The sequence below is a fragment of the Aplysia californica genome, unplaced genomic scaffold, assembly GCF_000002075.1.
Source record: "Aplysia californica isolate F4 #8 unplaced genomic scaffold, AplCal3.0 scaffold00238, whole genome shotgun sequence".
Taxonomy (NCBI): Eukaryota; Metazoa; Mollusca; class Gastropoda; order Aplysiida; family Aplysiidae; genus Aplysia; species Aplysia californica.
This window is the reverse complement of record NW_004797508.1, coordinates 89,557-95,587: the sequence shown is the minus strand read 5'-3', so window position 1 is coordinate 95,587 and position 6,031 is coordinate 89,557. Positions and strand designations below refer to the sequence as shown.

The 6,031-nt window shown below is 39.1% G+C and overlaps 1 protein-coding gene across 2 annotated transcripts in view; it reads left to right on the top strand.

The window, feature by feature from the left end:
• Positions 1 to 2,205: 2,205 nt before the first annotated feature.
• Positions 2,206 to 6,031, top strand: part of LOC101845004 (UDP-glucose:glycoprotein glucosyltransferase 1) — a 51,008-nt gene continuing 47,182 nt past the window's right edge. The window contains exon 1 of one of the 2 annotated variants that reach the window (XM_005100158.3): positions 2,206 to 2,302. The gene's annotated coding sequence lies outside the window, so the exon portion shown is untranslated. Of the gene's footprint in view, positions 2,307 to 6,031 lie in introns of both variants that reach the window. The other variant, XM_035970220.1, reaches the window with a different exon arrangement.

The window sequence follows — 6,031 nt, the reverse complement described above, 5'->3', positions numbered from 1 at the left end:
ATGTGGAAGTAAGTGCTCCCTGTTCAAGATAAACTACTACAAATTGTCTTGTAGATGATGAACTTCAACAATAACAACTGCAATTATGGTAGCAATTTCAGTAGCATTCATGTTTTGAAGTCAAGAAGGTGACCTCTGATCAAACAGAAATAGAGGATGCATTATATTACTAATCACTTAAAAAGTTTGTAAAGTGCTGTCTTTTGCATTCAGGCTGATTTAATTGAATACTTAAACAATACCATTTGCTCCTGGTGGGATATTGTGCGGATAAAATTGGTTCAAATTTCTAATGGGACTCTTGAGTTAAGGTTATTTGAGGAGTTATTAAGGCTGTCTACCAAATTGGCTCCAATCTATCAGAGATGGATGTTAAAACTTAATTCTGGGTGCAAAAGCCATCAATACCAGGTTCAATACTTACATATCGGACTATTTTCTACAGTTTATGTTTGTGGTTTGCTCCTTCTTTCCTATCAAACATCGATTGTCCTTATCTTTCTTTCGCCTTTTTTTTGTATGTCTTGTAATACCTCTACTTTTCGGCTCTAACATGATTCTGTTTATGTTGTAAGTACTGTACCACGAATTTAAACTCTTACTCTAAGTTCTAAATTACAATTTGAACAGCTGGTAGGTATTTTACATTGACCCGTAGGGGTTCCCAACAATGATACTGTACTCATTGTGTTGATGGGGACATAAAACGTCTTCAAATATAAGGCAGTCTAAATGTGTACCTGTATTCATGTAAATCGAATACTTGTTCAATGCTAGGGATGGGATGTATTTGAAAAAAAAATTGGTCTCATATTCCAGAATCAATGGTCACAAATATCAAATTCTTAAATTAATTCAAGTAAGGTTTCATCAAAAGAGTCCACTCATTCTGTTCACGGGCACTAAGAATGAAAAAGATGCTATTTAAAACATAAGAAGTTGTGTGTATATGTTTACTTGTTTGTTTTGGGTGTATGGTGGGTATCTGTACAATACTTTGTTTACATGCGAGATTTCTCTTTACAGAGAGATGCTATGACAGAATATAGCAAACTGCTGTTGAGAACAATTTTTTGAAAAGTCTTTGAATGTACATTGTTACCTCAGTGCTTTCTTGTCGTATCTCCTTTATTTTAACAGTGAAAATGTGACATCTTATTAAGCTCACTCTTTGTTATGAACTGTTTTCACTGTTATTAAAAATGGAGAAACGACAAGAAAGCATTGGGGTCGTGACATGTAGGCTACTTGAAAGTAAGCTTTAGTCTGTTATGGGAACAGGAAAAGAAAAGTTCATTGTAATTGTTAGTCTTCTTCTTTATCTTTATGTTCCCGTACATGATCTCGAGATCACGGGTAGTTGACTGTTGATTTTTCAACCTCCACTGCAACTGCATGATTTTTGCCAAGTATGTTCACCGCTTTTCCCATTTCGTAGGGCTCCTGACCTTCAGCCGTATTTCGATTTCGAAGGTACATATGAGCAAGCCTGCATGTGCTCTGTTTTTATAATGACTAGAGTAGAGCATTTTCAGTTTTGGTAGAACTTATGTTACAGTGAATTTTGTCAAGGTGCCAGCTAGTGACTCTTGTTCTCTTTTGCAGTCAACTAAATCAACTTGTGCACTAAATACATGTATATTATATTCGTCAATCTACCCATTTTATTACCGAAACTTGCCAGTAATTGATTATAATACAAATGTAAATCCAGCATTCAATCGTCATGTGTCAGTAAGGGTAAATCAAAGAGGTGGGGTAAATTTAATTAAATAGTATTAATACATGTATAATATTTTATTTCCTCCCCTTCTTTTTTATTACCCGCCCTCTGTCAACCCTCCCCCCCCCCCCCCCCCCCCCCCCCCCCGCCTCCCCTTATTTGGTTTGCTCCGAGACACCATCGTGGCTCTTGGGTGTGTTTCTAGGCTTTCTTGGATTTGAGAAAAACTAGATTGTTTGATTTTTCATGCAGATTAGGCCTACTTTAAACTGTGATAAACTGTGAACTCGTAGTAATCTGTAACTCTGTAAACGGTCACTAAAAATAGAATAGGGAATTCCCGTGCTGGAAAGGTACAAATGTAAAAAAATACTCGAATCTTTTCCTTAGAAAGTAGTAACTTAGTAAATTTTACTCATTGGTATTTCAAACAAATAAAATAGTGGTGTAATAATTTTGTTATTGAAGGTTTATTTGGGAATTTAATTTTGTCCAATCCAAATCGACCACCTGTCTACATTTCCTGCAGAGTTGTTATATGGCGGCGTCCATCGGTGTAAACATACGTGTATATCAAAAGTAAGTAAGTAACGATTTTTCGATCCCTTGTTCCTGCGTTCAAGCAGGAATAGGCCAACTTACATTTCTGTTGTTAGTGGCTGATCAGATAAGACACTCTTAAATCCCTGTGATTCTTTCATATTATTATGATTTATCTTGTTTCTCAAGCCGAAACAAATTTGGATTTCAAATAATTTGTGAAATTTGTAAAGTAAAAGTTTAGGCTATCTGACCATCATGCCATCATTTATTTTCAGTTCTCTAAGCCTATAGTTTTAAAGTGTAGGACAATATTGTAGCCAGTCGTGCCTCCTCCCACTCAACAACTTAATCCTTGCTAGATCTAGATCTAGATCTAGATCTAGATCTGGGACGACACACCTACTGACTGCAGACTAGGTTGGTGTACATTTTGATATCAATAATAAGTCTCCCACAGTAGTCTACTGAGCCTTAAATTAACTAGATCTAGATCTAGATATCTAATCTAGATCTAGGCTACTTTTTAACTCTAGATTTCTAGAGATTTTTAGATCTAGATCAAGATCTAGGCCTAGAATCTAGATCTAGATCTCAAGATCTACATCTAGAATCTAGATATCTAGATCTAGATCTAGATCTAGATCTACTGTACAACAAGATATTTTCTCTCACAAATCAGCTAGATCTGGAGTCTACATACAGTACAGTGTGTAGGCACTGACTAGATCTATTATTTGTTCTGTAGATGTTTGGCGATTACATTTCATTAATGTGTGGGCACGTGCGTGTTTTGTCTGTGGGGGTTGGGGCAAGAACGTTGTGCGGGGTGGCGTTTATCACTGCAGTTTGTTAAAAAAACAAGTAGAAAGAATGCATCTCATTTGTTGTCAGCATCGCCGTCGCCGGTACAGTGGTGGTGAATCAATTTAATTACCACCAAGTTTATTTCGTCCCAATAGATACTTTCTCCCACCTCTAAACAAATGACAAGAACAGATTACATGACGCAGTTTCTTCTGTTCCTGTGCATACTAAAGAGAAAGGATCAATGATTGCAAATGAGGTTAAAAGAAGTAGGGTATATGAAAAGAACTGTTTCATGACCTTGTAACAAGCAATTCACACCCACATGAATGGGGTGTAGAAGAAAATAGGGTTAAAATACAGATCCAGATTTTCCCAATGGGGTGCATCAACATATCTGGATTTTCCCAAAGCGACTCATATTGCCCACCCCAACAAGAGAGTGCAGCAACAACAAATGGGATCAATCCTCAGCGCAGTAAAAAAAACCAACCCCACCTCTTTTTAAATTTTACTTTGCCGTCGGTCTGTTAGCACTGCAAGCTGTCTCGCTTTGGAGCAATAAACACAAGAAATATATATATATACTAAAGTTGTATTCACCCAAAACTTGCTCTTTAAGATTTAATTCTAGTTGAAAATTGTGTCAATTTGCATGACATGGGTCTTAATTTAAAATCTATGTGTGGAATTTTTCTTTTTAAAATTCTAAGAGAAATTTTCAGATACTAAGTCTTTCTTCTTGTTCCTCTTTAAATGGACATCCCAGTCTCAAGTGCGAAGGCTGCTGTACTCCTCGGTCCTCTAGGCCCCAACAGAGTTTTGGGTCTCTCTGCCTTGTATTGGGCCAATGTTTCTTTCTAAGTGCCTCGACCATTGTCATTGGGCAGGCTTGTTTGTTTGCTAGTTCTGCACTGACACTGCTCTTAATCTAAGTTCTTATTAACCCCTTTGAAAATTTGAGATTCATGCTTTATTTTATGTGACCGAGCTTGAAATAATGATTAGTTTGATATGTGTTGGACAAAAACTGTTTTTCTGTTTCTTCCCATATCTACGCTCCTCAAAATTTTCAGGATATTTGTAAAAGTCAATTTTGTCTGTGTTAATTATCAGTACTTTCGCAAGTTAAAAAAACCAGCATGTAGTCCTTGAGATTCTATTGAAAATCTTACTTTTATGCTAATTTTTTTAATGAACATTTGTCTTTATACTTTATGTTGTATAAAATCTTTTAGCATTGCAATTTGCAATTCCAACTTGATATATAAATGATATATAAATATATATGCCTTGTATTTTAGATGTTCTAGATGATAAGACAGATGGTTGTGGAGTAGTATAGAAATGATAGTTCTTTGACAAAGAAAAAAGAAAGAGAATTCCATGTGATTGTAAAAGGGTCTTCTCTTTTTTGTCTAAAAAATTTCAAAACAAAATTTTAGATAGGGAAGCATAGCAGCAAATGTATGCACTGACTTATTTCGTTGGTTGGTTTGACTCACACATTATCCATCAGTGTTTACTATAGTGAAATTTGAAAGCAACAAACAGTTTAATTTTAGTCAATGATAAAGAAAAGAACAAGAAACACTTGTTATTGCACTTATTACTGTTGCCACGTTCAGACTTCCGACCATTGTCATATCATCACTTAATATGAGAAAAAAACTCTCCCCTTAGGTTTGTAAAAGAAAAAATCCAAATATTATCATGTGAAGAACTGCTGTTTTGTAGGTTTTAATAGATTTAATTGTTTGAGTATTCTTTATAAAGGTCAAAGTATGTCAGTTGCTTTCTGTGGGTTGGGGGGATATAAATAGACCCACTGCTTCGTCTGCAGAAGGTGCAACCCCTTCAAAGGCGGAGTGTCGCACAAGGATCCCAACCCTCTGGGATCCGTGTGCGACACTCACTTAGGTGTATCATCCTCTTCTCCTTCCTTCTTTCTTTCTTCTTCTATCTTTTCTCCCACCGCTGACCTCAAGTGCAGCAAAAAGAGAGGTCACCCATCCCACAGAGTGGGCGCCTCGTTGACCGTGAGGTGCGACCCGTGCGGAGGGAAACCGGGTACCTGACGGTTGAGGTGAGATCAGTCCACGGACTGTCCCTCGCCAACACACCTCTTTGGCCCAGGTTTTTCTCTTAGACGGGAGGGTGGCAGGGCCCATGTCACTCAATCGGTTGAGAGCTGAAACCCCATCAAGCCCTGGGTCAATCTTGACGGGAGGGTCTTGTACTTTCTCGTTGAGAGTATAGCTCCGGGGTAGCCCTGGCACAGCTCTGGTAATCCGAGCAATGTGTCCCCTTGTTGGGCTCCGTGGCGCGCAGGGAGCCCCGGAGTGGAATAAAATAGAAAACTCTCATGGAATCCAAATCTAAAAAAGACCCTTCCCCAGCTCCCAACGTTAACAAAAAGTCTCGGCTCGCGGAAGCGGGTGCGGCCGCCGAGCCGAGCAAAAATTCAAAAACAGGTAAAAGGACCTTTACTGTTGCTTCTTTCCTCCCTTCTCCCAGGGAGCTTCCGAAGCAGCCGTATGTGGCCATCTGCTGCAAAGAAGACGCACAGAAGAAGATCACTGATCTGAATTTGTTCAAGACGGGAGATGCACTACGACAGGTTCTGGGATACATTCTTACGAATGTCCAGAAGCTGTCCTCTGGTGTACTCCTCGTCAAGTGCGCAACTGAAGACAAAGTGACCAAACTCCTGGATACCACGACCTTCGGCGGTATTCCATGTAGGTCCGAGCGCTACCAGAAATTCAACCGCTCGAAAGGCGTCGTCCGCAGCCTTGAGCTGAAAGGCTGCTCCATGGAAGAAATTGTGGAGCACTGTGAGGGAGTGGTCGAAGCCCGCCGGATTACTCTTCGGCGGGGGGAGACTACTATTGAAACGAACACGATCGTCCTCACTGTCGCCCTCCAGCCACCGTTTGGGCATCTTACTTGGTACTCGAC